Source organism: Balaenoptera borealis (genome assembly GCF_965194805.1).
Source record: "Balaenoptera borealis genome assembly, chromosome: 13".
Lineage (NCBI taxonomy): Eukaryota > Metazoa > Chordata > Mammalia > Artiodactyla > Balaenopteridae > Balaenoptera > Balaenoptera borealis.
Window position 1 is genome coordinate 97,608,964 of NC_138870.1, and position 19,084 is coordinate 97,628,047.

Here is a 19,084-nt window from a genome sequence, read left to right on the forward strand (position 1 = left end):
TCTCTGCCTGGAGACCAGGACACTGTCTTTCTGCCTCACTATCGTATCCACAGTATCTGCTTAATAACGATTCGTTAAATGATTGAACACTTGACAACCATGTGATACAGAGAGTAAGTCAGGCTAATCAATGTGGACGGTGTCAGAGGCTCTGCAATTGATCATGACCCTTTCACTTTTGTTCACTTTTGAAATTGTACATGGAAGCCAAACAGGATTTAATTTCTTAAGGACTTTGGAGTCCTTCCTTATCAAATCCTTTCCTCCAGGAAGGCTTCTCCTTTCAGTGCATGTCCTCAGCAGACAGACTTCATCTCCCAGTCACCCGGTCTCCAGGCCTCTCTGGCTGCTCACAGATGACCCTGTCTACATGCTTCTTTCAAAGGCTAGCACGAAAGCAGGGGAGGAGGAGATGGGCCTTGAGGTGAGGAAATCTGTCCAAAGTCACCCAGCAAGTCATGAGAAGGGCTAGAACCTGGCTATCCGGACCCTCTAGGAGGGCACTGTCACTGCATCATGTGGCCTCTCCAAGTGACAGCCAGCTGGAGACAAGTTTTCATCAGAAAAGTGGCTAGAAGTTAGGCACTGTCTGCAGCCACTAGAAAGCAGCTCTAGGAACAGATGTTCATGTCATAGGAGACCAGCTAGGACCTGCCACAGAAGCCAGCAAGTGCGTGGGGAGCCTGGAGGAGGAAGGGAGGAAAGGGCAAGACAGAAAGTATGCCTGCAGAGGCTACGGTCCTCTGGGCACAAGCAAGGGAAAAGCACATCCCATCCTGTACTGAGCCAAGAACCGTGCCTGGTGATCCTTATTTCCTGAGTGCAGCTTGGACACCCTGGCTGGTCTCCTCCTGGAAGGCCTTGGAAGTTGGGCGATTGGACAAGGCGAGGCACTTCACTGCAGTACTTGGAAGGCTTTATTCATTTGTTCACTCAGCAGATATTAACTGTGCACTAGGCCCGGGGATGAATGGTGAGGCAGGCCCTCGCGGATTTAGGGCAGCGGGGGGGGCATCCTGCTGGCTGTGATCTTAGCTGAGGCTTGTGGCAGCGAGAGGACAGTGCAGAATGGGCAGGCTCGGGCTAGATTCCCCACTCCGCCGCATATTAGCTAAATGACCCTGCAAGCTGCTCCACATCCATCCAAGTAAAATGGGGATAATCCTGGTACCACTCTCAAGAGGCCCTGGGGAGTAAAGCACTCAGCACAGTGGCTAACGTAGAGGAGGAGCTCTGTAAAGGCTGATGCCTCCGTTGTGTTATATGGGGGGGGGTTATCACTTCCCTCTTGGGACATTCTCTCCTGGATTCTCTCCCCTGCTCCCTCCCAGTAAAATTGCCACTTTCATGTCCAGTACTTGGCACACCAGCCTAAATGCTCATCCACCTGGAAGAAGTTTCAAGACCCGGGTTTTGAAAGAAAGACGGAGAAAATTTCCAGAGATGCCACTTGTGAGCCCTCAGCTCAGTAGGGCCTGAGTTACGCCGGTGCCCGCTCACCGCCCCACCCTCCCCAGCTCTGTAGTTTTGTTATTAGGGGGCCTGGAAGAGGGCCACTGTCTTATCTGCTTGTGCAAAAGTCCCAAACTTTTCTTGACTGACAGTTTTGGGTAAAAATAAACAATTTTTGTTTGTTTGGAGACTCCTTCATATATAAAATACAAATTAAACCCAAACCAAAGAAATAGCACATCAGAAAAGCCTGCCGACCCGCGCCAAGCCACCGGGCTTCCGAGCCAGTCCTGAACCCCCGTGCGGCTCCAGACCCTCCTCAGCTTTCTTCCAGCCCTTTCCGCGCCCTTGCCGGCGGCGACGACAGCCGGCGTCTCCCCGGATGGACCGGGAGGAGCCTCAGGACCGGCGCGGGTCGGGGCGCAGAACCCGAGGCTGCGGGTCCCCGCGGAGCGCGCGGCTGAGAGCACGCGGGGCGATGCTGACACCTGGCGGCCGCTCGCAGCGCCGTGCTTTCCTCCTCAGGGTAGAGAAAGAAGGCAGAGGCCAGGGCTCGGCAAACTTTCTGTAAATGGCCACCTAGTAAATGTTCTAGGCTCTGGGGACATGCGGGGTCTGTCACGACCGCTGCTGCTGCTTCAGCGCTAAAGCCCACCAGTACGATGCGAGTGAGTGGGCGTGGCTGTTCCAATGAAATTTTGGGGACGCTGAAATTTGAATTTCGTCTCATTTTTGTGTGTCACAAAATATCACTCATCTTTTAATTTTGCCACCCATTCAAAAAAATATAAAAAATCATTCCTGCTCAAGAGCTGTGCAAAAACAGGCAGTGGCTGGATTTGGCCTGCAAGCCCGGTGGACCCCTGGCCCCGGGCCACTTTCCTCCAGGCTCCCAGCACTAACCCCCAACTGTCACACCTGGGATCCTTCCCTACTTTGCCACTGTCCTGCAAAGGGGACTCCCCCAGCACCCCCCCCCCCCCCAACCAGACTGCTGCCGCTGAGCCCTCTTCCTAACAAATTCTGGAGTTGTTAGTTTTCACCCATGCCTATGAACAATCCCCATGGCCAGGCCAGGGCTGGGTCTGACTCTACACAGGGAACTGAGAGAATCTAGGGGGAAGGAGATGTGGGTCTGGCTTCTCTGCTCCAGAAGCCCCTGAGAGGAAAAGGGGCTTGAACTGAGCTTTGAAGGAAGTGTAGACCTCGGAACAGGGGACAGAGAAAGGGGCATCCGAGAGCCGGCAAACTCACTGACGAAGCAATGGGCATGGGCCCGCTGAGAGGCCACCAGGAAGTCCTCCCGAGGGGACCCCCGGGAGGGAAGCATCCTTCACGGTATGAATCTCACAACGACTCCAACCAACAGGTATAATTTTTCTCAGCCCTACCAATTAAAAAATGCGACCTTGGGCAGTTACTTAACCTCCCCCTGCCTTAGTGTCCTCATCTGTATCTACCTCATAAGATTGTTATGAGGATTGAGTAAGTCAATACCTATATAATTACAGCAGTGCCTGGCACTAGGGCCAGCTTCATGGGCATGCAACTTGCGGGCTCCCATGGGCCCTGCAGCCAGAAGGCGAAGGGTCCCACATTTGGTTTAATGCTCTGGTGTTGCTGTCTTGAAATTCTTAATAATTTTGGAACAAGGAGCCCCATGCTTTCATTTTGCACTGCCAGTCCTGCCTGGCATAGCATGTGCTTACAAACTTGAGGTTTTATTATTATCTTAGAGTCTAGAATAACAAATCTGATTCAATACACTTATTTTAGAAATGAGGAAACTGAAGCTCAGACAGTTTACGTGACTTGCACACGATCACACAGCAAGTGGCCTGCAGAATGAAGGCTGGGGACGGAGAAATGAAAACCGCGATCTCAGAGGTGAAGGCAGGACAACGACCCAGCTCTCCACCCCCACTCCCCACCCCCACCCCCGACATCCCCGGAAGGCAACATAAGGAGAGGAGAGAGAGAGACTCCTTAGCAGGAGCTTAGAGAAAGAGGGGATATGAAAAAGAGCATGAACAGTTGTAGAGGTAGGAGGGGAGCTAGCTATTTTGAGGAACCAAGAGAAGATTTTCAGAGTAAAACATAGTGGTGAAGCCATGGAAACAAGGACTAAGAAAGTCTCTTGGATGCCGGCCACAAAGAGGTCATAGATGAGCTTGGAGAAGTGAGTTTCAGTGGAGAGTTAGGGCTGGAAGCCAGGATACGGAACAGCAGTGGTGGAGATGGCCACAGGGCATTATTTAAGACGCTGAGAAAAGGAAAAAGAGGGGGAAAGGGCAGGCAGGCAGGAAGGAAGGCTATTTTGAAGGGGGTGGGAGAGGAGCCAGATCCCAACTGGATGCAGAGGAAGGACCATCAGAGGCAGTAATTTAGGCAGGAAGAGGTGCGCCTCTTTCCCTGAGTCTGTAGGGAAAAGAGCATGGGGTTGAGCTCATAAAGGCTATGAGGGCGACTGTTCATTTGGGGGCTGGTTGTCTCTCCAGCGGCACTGTGGCGGTTCCGACGTAGACGCCACTGGGCAACATAGCAGCATGGAAAAGAGCTGACTCATTGGAGTCAGAGGGCCTGGGTTCAGCTGTGAGGTTATTAACTGTGGTGACCTGGGGCAAGTTAGTCGGCCCTTCAGAGCCTCAGTTTCCCTACCTGGAAAATGGGGATAACCATGGTTGTTGTGAAGGTTAACTGCCATGATCCATGTAAAGCCCTCAGTACAGTGTCTGACATACATCGGTGTTCACGAAAGGGTAGCTGTTATTAACAGCACATTCCGGTTCTCCTGTGAACCTCCTGGGGGTCGAGCGTTGGCCAGCACACAGGAGGGGTCCAGTGTTTGCAGCTTCCCTAGGAGCTTTTCAGGAAGTGTGGTTGTAAGAAATGAGAGGTGATTTAGAGGCGGCACAGCTTCTGTCACAAGGGCTTTGTTACACAATAAATGCTACCAAACGTAATAAATGCTTATGAACGTGTCCTCTGTAATCAGCACCCTCTAGGAAGTTCCCCTCCCCAACTGCTATTGGCCTTGGCTGTGGCCACGCCCACTTCCCAAGTGAGCCAGATCAGCTGTCAGCTGTCCTCTTGTCTTTTGGATTTAGTTCTTTGACAGGGAATCTTCCCATAAGTTTGAGAACCAGAGACTGCATTATAAACACTTCCAAATGTCTCACAGAAATGAGAGGCCAGTGCAAAGGGTAAAGGGAGTTCTCCTGTGCCACAGAAATCAGAGCTGGAGCCGATCCAGCTGGCTATGTCACCCTAAGCTTGTGGGTCATTGCAGAATTGTTTGCAGAAATTCCCCTTGTATTGGATTTTGTCCAGGCCAATGCAATGTGTTCAGGGATCACAGAACAATCTCTCAAGGGAAAAAAGGAAGGCCTGTTGCTTGGAATGGCTTAGAGCACTTTTGGTAGCCATCCAAGGCAGCTATCACTCATTAAATCTGCCTTCCCCTCCAGCAAAAAGCCAACTGTATAGAACACCACATATAGAGCTCTAAGAATAGTATAGCGCTCCAAGAACATACTGCACTTGGCCTGCATACGAGTGTGCAGGGCTTGGCGAGTCTTTTTACTCTCAAAGCTGGGTGTGTTGTAACAAACAAACACACAAAATATTTACCACAAGTAGCATGCAGAGAAGAAACGAGAAAGAGAGCAAAGGAGAGCACCCTAGCATGTCATTCTTTGACCTGGGCTGCCTTTTCAGGGCAGGAATCGACTCCACAGCCATCAAAGCAGCCTGTAAGCCCTCGGGCAGTGAGTACAGCAGCCCCCTTTCCTCCCCACCATTCACTGACTCCACACTAGGTTGAGCAAGCCCCTAAGTCCTGTAACAGGTGGTAATTTGTCACTTGCTGCGACAGGAAGTTGAAACCATCATCCTCCACAATAAATATTTAGTTGATTTATTGGCTTTCTTCCCACAAGTATAGAAAGTGAGAACAGGTTCCATCCAAAGCTGCAGTTCTGAGCAATGAGAGCTCTCAAAGTACAGACAAGACCCTAAGCCACACCCCACTGTTTGTTGGAAGAAATCCATGTGTGGGTCTATTCATAAAAGAGTCTGGGAAGATATTCTCCTTAATGGCGGTTGGCTCTAGTAGTGGGATTTGAGGGAGATTTTATTTTCTACTTTAAAACATTCTGTATCGTCTGAAATCTTTACTCAATGTTACTTTTATGATCAGAAAAACAGCAATCTTATTTGGGAATTATTTTCCTATTCTCAAGTGGGCAAACACAACAGGGTTTCTGGCTTCCTGCTTTCTCCTGGGGAAGGAAAGTACAATGAGGTGGAGTGGACAGACCCCTGAAGGCCCTCAAAGGCAAAGGTTATAGGAGGCACCAGCTTTGGCCACTCCTGGATATTCCTATCCTGCTCCCTGCCCCCATAGAGCAAGTATTGCAGGTCACGGCACATCTCCAGTCTCTTGCCTAGGTAATCACAATTTAGCCTTTAGTTCTCCTTATAGATGTCACACCTTCAGGGTAGCCATCTTTGTCTCTCCAAGATTGAGTCCCATGTCCCTCCAAGCCAATCTGCACTGTGTTTACCTGTTGGTCACCCCCACTAAATCGAGGTTCCTAAAGGCAGACGTGTTTTATACATCTGTGCAGCCTCTGTACTTTAGGAAAGTGCCAACAAGCTCCATAAATATTTACTGAATAATTATTTATTGGGGGAACCTTTTATAATCAGAGCAATTCGAGACATACAAAGATGAAAAAGAAATCATTTGTTTTCAAGGAACTTTAAACTGAGTTGGGGAGACAGGTATGTCCAACAATTAACTCTAAAACCAAGCACTAGTTTAAGGGTTAAAAATAGAGTTACAGACAACCAACTATGAAGATAAGGAAGGTTTTGGACACTGACCATTTCTCATTCTTTTTGTTTTCTGGTTCAGAATCCCCATATTGGAATGCTAGTATGGGGTATGTGCATGTAGTTATAAGGATTCAGGTTCTTAGGACCTTTCTTAGAATTTGACTCATGAATTTTCTTCTGTCCTTCTGCTGGCAGTTGCCCTAGGAATACCTGCCATTTAATCTTAATTGATGTTTGTGAAACACTTATCTTCCTCTGCTGAAAGGCTATAAGTGTTGAGCACTATTACTGTGTTACAGTGGTTTTATTATTAAAGCAGTGCCAATGCGGTTACACAACAGCTTGGATCAGGAGACGAAACAAGGGCAGTGATCCCACTGAAGCTACAGGGGATGGGGATTTGGGATGGTAAAATGTTAATTACCCGAGACGGAATGCGGGCTATCGTCCAGCGCTGTGCTCCTGGAGATCATTTCAGTCCCAGAGCCTGGGGCCGGCTCTCTGGCAGTGGGTCCTAAGCATTCTGCCCTCCCCTGGCTGGAATGTTGGATTCACTTTGCTGAAAGCAGCCACAGAGAAAGAATCCAATGGCCACAAGCCAGGAGCACTTGTCTTGCACAGCATCAGGGGCTACTCTGGAAGCTATCCAGGAGATGAAGGGCTGTTCCGTTTGCATACAGTAAATTATTTATTTCTAAACCGATTTATTCTTTTTCTCTCTTTAGACTCTCTTCTTGTTTCTGGCTCTTGAGGACTCTCTCAAAAGAGAGTGAGCTGGAGATGGATGGGTGTGGGTCAGGAAGGTAGGCTTGAAACAGAAGGCTGGTAGAAGTGTCCATTTATTCATAAAGCTGAGAAAATGAACATAAAGGTAGATAGGCTTCTGGTCAGGAACCACCAAGACTGTTTAATTCAGGGTGGGGAGGAATGGGTGCTGGAGAAGAGGATGCAGTGGAGGCAATGACAACCTATCCATAGCTTTAGTCCCCAACAATGTCACCTCCAGAAACTAACTGAGGAACTTAGGTTCTGAATGAAAGCTTTTGAAGATGTTGGGTTGGCTGAGGGGTACGATTCTAGGCTAAGGGAGAGGCACTAAAGTACAGTGAAAAGAGCGAAGGCTCTGGAGTCAGACAGACCTAGGACCAAATGCTGGTCTACCAACTACATTCTATCTAGGTGACCTTGGGCAAATTTCCTAACCTCTCTGGAGCCTCAGTTTCCTAACTGTAAAATTTAGAGAACGTAAAACTCACAGGTTCAACCGATAGTCCTTGTAAAGAACTCTGCATGGTTGGCACAAAGCGGGCATGCAATAAATGGTAATCGTTACTATCGTCAACCACAGGCCAAATGACGGGAGTCATTCAAACTCCCTAGCAAACAATTAACCATAGCACAGCGAATCCAGATCTGACCGACACGCCTACTTGCCCAATAAGGTACCAGGAAAGAACTCAGTGGAGACAAACCAATGGCATTAGCCCTTGTTGTTGGACGGACTTTCTTGCTGTTCCACCAATAGTTTAAAGATTTGACTAGGGAGTGACATGCTGACGGTCCAATGATTCACAACCAGCCCACACTCAGCACTTCGGAGGGGATAAATCAAGGAGCCGGGACGTATAGATTCCGTTATTAGGCAGTACTGGATGGAGAGAGGCGCTTAGGGGAAACAGCGCGAGGGCGAGGCACTAATGAGCTAATAAAAGGAAAAAGACGATGGTTGCGCCAAGTGAGCTCGGCCGCCATCATGCTCTAGTTTCCCCTTCGCCTCTCCGAGTCTGCGACCGAGGAAAAGGTCTCTGGGATGCTGAGGGGGTGTGTCCCCGAATGATTGGCGCAGGCAGCTCAGCCAATCGTAGCTCGCCAAACGGAACGCATTTGACCAATGAGGGGCGACGGCAGCTGAGAGAAATTGGAGGGGCGGAACGGCAGCTTGACGGGCACAAAAGCCAGCCAGTGAGGGCCGGCAGCATCCTCCCTGCGGCCAATGGAGTGGGGCTCTGGGCGGGCCCCCGAGTGTTTGTGTTGTGGTTTTGGGGGAGGGAGGCGGAGGGGAAAGTTTGTTTATTTTGTTTTTAGTTTCTGGGGTCCCCGTGTTTCTCGGAGGTGAAGCGGGAGGGAGTGACCTCCCCCCGAGCCCCTCAGTCCCTCTACTACGTCGCCTCCATAGCCTGCAGAGAAGCGGGGACCGCGCGCATCGCGGCGCATCGCCTCACAGCGGAACGCCGCGCACTCGGAGCCGGCACGGCTCAGTGGTAAGTGAGGACCGACGGCCACCGCCGCCCTTCCCCTCCCCCGCTCACCGCCCAGGCAGGCCGGGTGGGCGAGGACGCCCGCGGGAGTGCGCGGCGCGGGGTCGGCCTGTCAAGCTGAGACGCAGCGTGTGCGTGTCCTCGCGAGTGAGCGCGCGCGGCGGGGAGAGGGCCGGGAGGGGCGTGAGCGCGCGCGGGGTCGGCGGGGGTGGCGGCGTTGGGCGCGCGCCCCCGCTGGGCGGGCGTCTGGTGGGTTTGACCCCGGGGCTAGGAGGGACGCGGGCGACATCCGCTCGCGGGGAAGGGGCGCCCCGAATGGCCGGGCCGGGACCGGCGGACGAGCGCGACTCCGGGCGTCACGCGCCGGCAGGTGTGAGCTGGGGGAGGGCTTCCGGGTGGGCTGGTCGAGTCGAGTTCGCTTCCCGTCGCCGGGGGACCTCGGGGCAGGGAGGTGTCCCCGCGGAGAGCCGAGGCCCTCGGAGGCGCGTCGGGGCCCCTGCCTGGCGGTGGCAGAGAGAGGCGGCAGGCCTCGGAGCCTCCCGGTCCCCACCTGTGTGCAGGACCTGCGTGACGGAGTGAATGCGTGCCCCTGCTCCCGCCCCCACCCCTCACCCCAGAGCCCTGCGTGTGTGGCCACCTTCGAGAGGCGATTCAACCTTCTCGGGGAAAGGAGGGCGAGGGGAATATCAGCGGACGACCAGCCCGAAGTGTTTTCTGCATTCCCTGGTCCTGCGCCCTTTGGTTTCAAACTAGTGGGTTTCCACAATGGGCTTAAATGCACTATAGTGGCTAAAGACACCCAGTAAAGGTAGCGTCTTGTCAGGCTCCTTAAGGACCAGTCCATCCTCAGTTCTTTGGGCACCGAGAACTAGTCTGGGTCTTTTCAGGTTCCTTGCTTTCTCATGTATCTTTTGGCTGTTTTATTACTTTTTAGTGTCTGTGCTAGAGGTTGAAGCGAGGGATAAGGTGAATTTCAAGTTGGCCATTTGCTTACAATATAAGCAAAATTATACAACAAAATTGGCCAGAGATGTTTCCCCATGGTCAGTGAATAAAACGTCATTAATTACTGCCCCCCCCCCAGCAGTTAAGCAAACAGAAATGAGATGTATAGAAATCTTACATCTTAGCATTTTGTGCAGGTTTAACAGTAGAGGCTATTTCCTTCGTAGTTGTGGGGAATTTCAGTAGGATGGTAGTTTCCTATTGATTTGGAGAAGCATCTTGGCTTTGAAACTATGTTTATTCTTTTGGTAGTGTTTTGTAAATGCCTCTTAAAAAAGCAGAACTTTTAGAACATTGACAACTCTACATGTGTGCAGTGTCACACTAGGTAGGAAGTAGGAGAGATGTGAATGTAGTAGGTCCATACACCAAGGCAAGTATCCAGATCACAAATCAGACTGGCTTGTTCCACTTGGGATGCCGTGATGATAATAATGATGCCTTTATAGTTTCTTAGTTCTTGACTGTTTTTAAGTGCTTGTCCCAAACATCATTATTTGAGCAGAATAGTTCCTGATAGGACTTAAGGAGAAGAAATTCCCAAGCTGCTTTTCTAAGGTAGCACATAAATGTCATGCCCTTGGGGAAAAAAGATTATTTTTTTCTCATTCAAACGGAAGCACTTAAAAATGTTTTAAATCAGAATACCATTTCTTCAAATGGTAGTAGTAATGTTAAGCTAACATTTTTTGCGTGCTTTGCGTATGCCAACCTGTTTATATTTTTACCTAATTCTTACCTTAAGCCTGCGGGGTAGGTATCATTACTGTTTTATGGATGAGAAAAAGAGCCTCCAAAAGCCACAGAGCTAGGAAGTTCAAGGGCATCGGTTTAGTCTTAAGTCTGTTTGGTTTCAAAGCCTGTGCTTGTTCCATTTTGCCCACTAAGTTACCCAGAGGAAGAAATGCAGAGTACACTGAAAAGTAAGAGAGGGATGGAAAAGGGAAAGGCGAGTGATGATTAGGTTCCCCATACCTAACTTAAGAATTAATTAAACTCATTCTTAGTTTTTAGAAATTAGGAACATTTTTACTAGTGTTACATCTAAGCTTTGCTTTAATTTCCTCCTTATTTAATTTTTATAAAGATAAATTAAAATGCGTTTAATTCAGAGGTCAGGGCTTTCAGAGCCCTTCGTGCAGATCACTCCAGGACCTTTGCTGTTGTGATTAATCCTGTGTGCTCTTCCAGGGCCCAGGCGTTATTCACTTTTGTATCCAGCAGGGTGCTTACTGTATAGTAGGAGCACAGTAAACATCAGTTGACTAAGGAACAGAGTTTAAAATGTCATGATTTCGGGTTCATTTTAGCAGTTTTAGTTTAATGGGACAATAAGAAAGTGAACAGCTCATGTGCAAAAGGCATGTTCTAGAAGAATACTTAAATGGAGCAATTCATAGAGTCTGGGAAGTTTGGCTCTGCTAGTTTGCTAAATCTTCCACTTCTCCGTATCTGTTTGAGCTCCTGTGCCATTCTGTTCTTCCTTTCACCTCCAGAATTCTAACAGAGGAGGCTATACTGACTGCTTCCCTTCACTACTTAGTCATCCTTTGAACCTTTGCAGCCTGGCTTTTAACCTCACCACCATTCACTGAGGCGTTTTCCAAGGTTGCCATTTAATTTAATGGTTAAATTTCCCAGACCATCCTTTCGGGCTTTATCCTGTTGTGTTCTGTCTCCCTGCAGCTCAGTCCTTTTGACTACCCCACCCTTAAAAAAAATTTTTTTTTTACTTTTAAAATAACATATAATAATAATGACTTTTAGTGTGTATACGTTTCTGTGAATGTTAGTACATGTACAGGTTCATGTGACCATCACCATAATGAGGATACAGAACAGTTCCATCACCCCCAAAAGACTCCCTCATGCTCTGTCCCTTTTGAGAGCCCTTTCTCCTGACTTCCATCCCAGAGAGAAATTAACACTAAGGATCAAACTCAGGCTCCTTTTGTTGTCTTTCTTTTTCTCTTTTTCTACTCCTTGAAAATGTTATTTACTTTTGGGATTTAAACTATCACTCCTATCTATTAACCTGAGGATCCATGCCTCATCTCTCTTCCATTCTCTAAACAACATCCATATTTACCTGCTGGAATTCTTCCCTAGTCCTTCATACCCGGTATGTTTAGAGTTGTGCCTGACTTTGCCTCCCAGCTAATGGCTCCCAAACCAGCTCTTCCATCAGATTTTTCTATATTTTTTGGTGATGCCATCCTTCTCCCAGCCTTGTAACCCTGGAACACTTGAAGGGCCTTATATTAAACTCTGTTACCCCAGACCAAGTATCCTGCTACTCAGCTACAAATGCTGGCTCCTGCCCCTTTGCTGCCAAGCCGGCTTCTGTTCAGTATGCTGAGCAGAGCATAGGTGGTTGGAACACTTAGAACCCATCAGGATTTCCCTGGTCAAAACCCCTCACGGCTTCCCATTGCGCTCAGACCCGTTTAGGATTTTATTTTTCATCCTTTGAGGCTTCGCAAGATATGGCCTCTGCCTGCCTCTCCAGCCTTCTCTCACCTTTTTATGGCCCACCTGCCTTCCTGACATTCTAACTACACAGCCTTTCTTTCAATTCTTTGAATTACCCAAGCCTTTTCCAGCCGTAAGGTTTTTGTACATACCACTCTCCTGGCTTGGGCTGTTCTTCCCCCCTAGTCTTTACCCACCTGACTTCAGGGTTCAGATGAAATTGTCACTTCTTCAGAGAGTCTTTCCTTTATGACCTCATGCCATCACTCCCATCCACCCTTAATTAGGTCTCTCAGAGCTCCTGTTCTGTCTTCATAGCTCTCACTACAGTTTGTGATTCAGGACCATGTCTGTTTTGCTTCCCATGCCTCCAGAGCCGAGCCAAGTATCAGGCATACAGCAAACTCTCAGTAAATATTTGCTGGCTGTGTTGTGAGTCTGGGCTTCTGCTTTTATAATTTATTGCTATCTTGTAGTTTCTGGTAGCCTTGCTTTCTACTTCCTACCTTCTCTGGACTTGATCCCACTGGTGGAGGTCTTGCCACATAGAGATAGATATGAAATCACTAAAGAGGACACCGATTTTGTTCTCTTGAATTGCACCTCCGCCTGGGAGCCTTTACCACTGAGCCAGTTGAGATCTAACCTAAATCTAAACCGGGGCTGGGCTTGCTAGTCCGCTGAGCATTGCACCTTGGTTATCCAGGCTCATGTCAGTGCTTGCAGCTGTTACTCTTCCCTCACCTCACCCTGCTCTTGATTTCTTCCTCCTCTCTACACCCAGCGTGGGACTTCTAAAGACCTGTATACTTTCCAGCGGAGCCTGCTTACCCTTTGACATTTGCTGGCCTTTTGACATTGACAACTGCCTCTAGTGTCTTGACGCTAGGGATTGCCCCCAGGCTAGTCTTCCTGAAACAGTGCTTTGTTTACGTTTCCTGTCCCCTCCCCAAATCTACCACAGGCACTTAAGTTTGAAAACATTCAATAGTGTTTCATTGCCTCAAGGGATTAAACTCTGGAGCTTGTTATTTAAAGCTCTCTGGACTGGCACTGTGCAGTAGAAATAGAATGCAAGCCGCAAATGTGAGCCACACATGTAATTTTAAATTTTCTAGTAGCCACATTAGAAAGGTAGAAAAAAAGGGTGAAATTGATTTTCATAATGCTTTATTTACTAAAATATATCCAGAATATTATGTAAACATATAATCAGTAAAAAAAAAAAAAATATTGAGGTGATTTACATCCTTTTTTTCATGTGAAACTCTGAAATCTGGAGTGTACTTTTCATTTAATACATCTCAATTCAGACTAACCACATTTCCAGTGCTCGGTAGCTGCATGTGGCTAGTGGCTACCATGCTGGACGGCACAACTCTAAACCACGTCCTCAACACAGATGGAGGGCTGTACCTGGGTAATTGCCACCACTGGCCTTTTGGTAACTCTGTTCCCCTTCCCTACAACCAGCTCCTTATCCAAATATGCTAACCTTCCTTGCTGAGAAACCCGGAGGATCCTAAGACCATCCCTAAACTTCAGTTCTCACCATCTCCTCTGAGCCATTTTAATGTTAATTTTTTCGTGTCATTGCTTTTTCATATAGCAATTATTTATTTATCAGTTTGTATTATAATCAGAGGTAGTGTTAAAATATTTAATAACTGATAAGGCATAGGTATAGGTGCCTGATGAATTAGAACCAATGGCAACTGTGTTCTCATCTGTGTGTACCTGCTGAATTACAGCTCTTATTGTCCTGGGCTGTGTTATTCTTGGCTTCCTCCATAAGACTGAGTTCCTTGAAGGCAGGCTTTTGTCCTGCTCATTTTTGCATCCCTAAGATGGCGCCTTACCTGGCATATAGTAAGCAGTCTGTAAATATGTTAAATCAATGAACAAGTGCTACCTTGTATTTTGTTTTATTCTTTCTGTGTGCTGCGTTTTATCTTTCCAATTAGAAACCAAAATATAAGTTCTTTGAGGACAGAGATCATGAATTATGAAGGACTAGATGGCGGTTTCTTGATTGTCTTCATAGGAGAATTTCTTCTGAATGAAGATTTGCTTTAAAAAAATAACTATATTTAGATACTGTTATGGGTTTTCAGGCTGGGTCAAAAAATGAAGTTTGACTTTAATGATACTTACTTTCTTTTGTGGTTTGTAAGCTGGCTTCGAAAGCAGCTTCAAAAGAAGAGCTCCTTGGAATCAATGCATGCTCTTCCAGTTAGGGGCATATTTAGTTACTGGAAAGGCACTGAACTAGAAGTTGAAAACCTGGGTTGGTTTGTATCATAGACATATGCTTGAGTACCTACTGTGTTCCAAGCACAGGAATGATTGAGAATTCAAAAACTAATAGTATGAAAAAAATGCAGCTTTAACACAGAGATGAAATGATTCATTCTTCCTAGGAAGATTGAATTCCCCTCTGCTCCCTTATACTTTCCTTATTTTTAGCATGGACTACACTATATAGTGTTTCTAGATCTGTCTCTCCCATCAGATTGTGAGTTTCTTAAGAGCAAGACTGTTGCATTCATCTCTGTATGAATGCACACACTGTACTGTGCCTGCCATACTGTAGGCACTCAAATGTTTGTTGAATAAATATCCCCAAATAAATTAGTTTTGCAGAACCTTAGTTTTTTCTTTTGTAAGTAGGGAATTCTCTGCCTCAGGGAATTGTTGAAACTGTAGCAGGAATAATCATTTAAAACTACGTATCTGTTCTGTGTATGTTATACCTCAAATATACAGCACTTAACTAAAAAACAAGTGTAACTGATCACATTTCTCCCCTACTTAAAACTGTTAATGAGTCCCCAGAACCCTGCCATCTGCCCTCTGGAATATAAACTTCATGAGAATAAGCACCTGTTCTGTCTTGTTCACTGAATGCCCCGGGAAGACCCTGCCACATTGCCTGTCCTCCCCTTGGTTGCCTGTACTCTTGCCACACCGACCTTCTGGTTCCTGAAATGCATATTCCTCCCCACTCCAGGTCTCTTCCTTGCACTTGCTCTTCCCATGGTCTGGAGGCCTCCCACCCCAACCCTAGTTGATGCCTCTTCAATCCTCAGAGCCCAGTTTATATGTCACTTCTGTAGTGACTTTCTAAGCATCCCCACCCCAGATTAGGAGATGTGCTGCTTTAAAAAATTCAGAGCACTTAATATAGTTGTAATTAAGTAATCATTTAACTTGTATATTGTTTTCCCTGCTAGAAAATAGTTATGTGAATAAAAATACCTTGTCTGTTTTGTTCACATTTTTATCACCAGTATCTAGCACTGTAAATTGCACATAGTAGGTCCTGAATGAATATTTTTCAAATAAATTAAGAAAGAGAACTAAAAATAGAATTAAAAAAAAATCATTTTAATGGTTTAAATAAATTAAATATATGGGGGCAGGGAGGGGCTTTCCATTTTAGATTGTCTCCAGGTTCTATTTTTTTCTTAGTTTCTACTTGTAATAGGTAAACATTTTAATATTACAGAAAGAATATTGTAATGAAAAATTTTAATTTGTCTGAAAATTTAATCTAGTCATTGTAGAGTTTTTTTCTGTTGTTGTTGTTTTGGCCATGTTGCGTGGCTTGTGGGATCTCAGTTACCGGACTAGGGATTGAACCTGGGCCACGGCAGTGAAGGCCCGGAATCCTAACCACTAGGCCACCAGGAAACTCCCCACTGTAGAGTTTAATGAGTATCTTTTTAATCCTTATTAGTAAAAATGATCAGAATGGTTATTCCTTTAAATGCTTTCTTTATGTGGTCGGACTCACATGACTACAGTTTCTCTGAATGTTTGAGTGCACACCATGTGCTGAACGCTAGGTTAGCAGCTAGGACTACAAGGATGGGATGAGAAGAGATCTTTGCTCCCGAGGAGTGCACAGCGAAGTGGGCAAGGCAGACACATACACAAATGAGTGCCATTTAGTGCAATAAGTGCTATAGTAGGCATATCGGGGAGGGGGCAGGGGTGAAAAGGAAAGTTGTCCACACAACTGGAGGTCCAGAAAGCCGTTCCAGGGAAGGTGACACCTCCAGTAAGTCATAGAGGAAGAGGGCATTTCAGGCAGAGTGAACAGCCTGCACAGAGGCCCGAAGGAGCATATTTAGTATATGGAGAAGATGGCACAGTGGTGTGCTTTTATAAAGCTGGCGTTGGGGTACAGGGCCAACAGCTGACTTACAGGCTTAACCATGTCATGTCAGACTCAGACTCTTAGATTACACTACATTTCAGAACTGGAAATAATCTTGGAAATCATGTTGTGATTCCGTACATTTGAATTCATAAAGGCATTATAAAGTACCATTCAAAGAAGCTAATCATAAACCAGAATGATGCTTGTTGCTTCTAATTAATATAGTTGCTTGAGTAGAGTGCCTGTAACCATGCAAATGATTTCAGGTGGAGTTAGAAAGCAGTAACTCATTTAAGCTTATCTAGGAGTGGAGAGTAAAAGAAATGACCTCCAGGTTGCCTGAGGCGAGTGCAGATCCACCTCACAGGGCCAGACACTGAACCAGTGAAAGGGATGAAATCAGAAAGGATTACCCAGAAGGGCCTCCAGGTACATGTACTGGGAAAGACGACTTCTACAGCTTGAAGTTTTAATTTTACTTATCTGTAAGTCTTTAAGTGGTTCACTGAAGCAGCATTAGTTTAATTTGATTCTCAACTAAAAGTGAAGAAAGGAAGATTCGTTGAATGGAAATTTAGTCCATTTTCATTCATTTTATACCTCTTTAGTTTAACAGCTCTTTGCTTTCATGTCCCCTTCCATTCCTCTTTCTCAGCCTTGTTATTCTTAAGTAGTGCCTCCTTTTCCCTAATTCACCCCAACTCTTGCTATCTTTCCTTCTATTATTGTTTTTAAGTACAATTGTGAGATGTCTGTACTTTGTTGGCTAACCAGTGTTTCCTCAGATTATCATATTCAGAACTTGATAGTTTTCAGAATGGGAGGTGACTAAGCTCTGGTAGTGCTGATCACATTCAGAAGATGATAATTGACCTGTTACAATGTCGATTGCTACAAATTTCTGTGTGCTTGTTTATTGACCTACATTACAAGGGGCTAAGGAGATAATGGATGGTAGGGAAAGTGATAGCAGTGAGTGTAGTTTAAGATGTTTGGAAAAGAAAGGAAGGAGAAAATGGGAAGCGCGGTGAGGTTGAGAAGGCACAACATCTTAAGGTAAGAAAGAAAATCTATTTAAAAGGTGTAGGAATGAGACAGGAGGGAAGAGGGCAGGGCAGAACCTTTAAAAGAAGGACTTAGCTATTGAGGATGTAACATAAATTGGTTAGAACTGATTAGGCCCAGGATGGCAGCAAGATTCAACTTCCAGTAGCCCTTGAGCCTCATTATACGCTCATTGTAAAACATGCTAAATGACACACCCATGGGCACCATGACAGTTCTGAGGCTGACCATAAAAGGGCAAAAAGTAGGTGGTGGCCCAATTCCTGGAAGTCCCCGCCCCTTCCCCCCAAAATAGTTGGACTAATCCTCCCACGCATTAGCTTATGAACCCAGTGCATAAACACTAAGCACCCCATATTTTGGGGCTGCTCTCGCCTTTTGAGACGGCCCACACTCTGGCTGTGGAGTGTGTTTTTCCCTCAGTAAACCCGCTTGCACTTTACTATGGATCACTCTTGAATTCTTTCCTGTGCTAAGCCAAGGACCCTCACTTGGTGGCCTATCCCAGGAACCCGCCCGAGACCTGGGACATGACCATCCTCTCGTGCCCCATCTTCCTGCAGCCTCTTTACAAAGGATATTAATAAATCTATTTCTTCCCTGTCACTTTGCCTCTCGCTGAATTCCTTCTGCGCCGAGTCATAAAGAACCTGAGCTTCATTAAGTTCTGAGACGAGTTGTGTGGTTTCAGTTGGAAGATTGTTGGTTCAAGGTGCAATTTCAGGAAGGACCCAGGAGAGTGGAGTGATAATTGATAGAAGTTCCTTGTAGTTCCTCAACTAGAGAAGAGGGAGAAGTCAGGATTCTCTCTTGGATACCGTGAGCCTAAAACAGTTTATACTACTTTGTTTTTTTCTATGGCACTCAGCAGAATGATTTGCATATAGTAGGTGTAAGCAGTCTAAGAGATAAATCCGCAGGATTGAAAGGAGATATTATTTTTGCTTTTGTTTTGTTTTTGTTTTTTTGGCCACGCTCTGTGGCATGTGGGATCTTAGTTCCCTGACCAGGCATCGAACCCGTGTCCCCTGCATTGAGAGCGTGGAATCTTAACCACTGGACCGCCAGGGAAGTCCCTGAAAGGAGATATTGACTGTAACTTTAAACTTGTTCCAGTTGCCAGATTATACTATCTGTGATTTATGACACATGAACATGTTTGTTAATCCTGTATCTTGTGACTAGTACAGTTACGTTGTATTCTTTCCCTAGAAGGGTTAATTACATGTATACATTTAAAATGTACCACAGTTTTGGTTTTTTTTTTAATATTTTATTTATTTATTTATTTATTTATGGCTGTGTTGGGTCTTCGTTTCTGTGTGAGGGCTTTCTCCAGTTGCGGCAAGTGGGGGCCATTCTTCATCGCAGCGCGCGGGCCTCTCACTATCGCGGCCTCTCTTGTTGCGGAGCACAGGCTCCAGACGCGCAGGCTCAGTAATTGTGGCTCACGGGCCCAGTCGCTCCGCGGCATGTGGGATCCTCCCAGACCAGGGCTCGAACCCGTGTCCCCTGCATCGGCAGGCAGATTCTCAACCACTGCGCCACCAGGGAAGCCCTGTACCACAGTTTTTATAATGCTTTCTTGGCATGTCTTTATTTTAAAACGTAGTAAGAACCTCCAAAAGTGGAAGAGGTCCAGGCTTCCTGACTTAGGCCCAGGTCAGTATGTTGCAGGAAAGTGGGACACATGAGGTTGGTCATGTTCCAGGTCTCAGGCAAGTTCCTGGGCCCGGCTGCCAAGTGAGGGTCCTTGGCTTTACGCAGGAAAGAATTCAAGAGTGAGCCATAGTAAAGTGAAAGCAGGTTTATTTAGAGAGATACACAC

At 46.5% G+C, this 19,084-nt stretch overlaps 1 protein-coding gene across 12 annotated transcripts in view; it reads left to right on the forward strand.

Moving 5' to 3' along the window:
- The first annotated feature begins 8,467 nt into the window (after positions 1 to 8,467).
- The window catches only part of TNRC6B (trinucleotide repeat containing adaptor 6B), a 258,554-nt gene continuing 247,937 nt past the window's right edge, over positions 8,468 to 19,084 (forward strand). For 10 of the 12 annotated variants that reach the window (XR_014233775.1, XR_014233776.1, XM_082352715.1 and 7 more), the window contains exon 1: positions 8,495 to 8,552. The gene's annotated coding sequence lies outside the window, so the exon portion shown is untranslated. Of the gene's footprint in view, positions 8,553 to 19,084 lie in introns of all 12 variants that reach the window. The other 2 variants (XM_082352722.1, XM_082352723.1) reach the window with 1 other exon arrangement.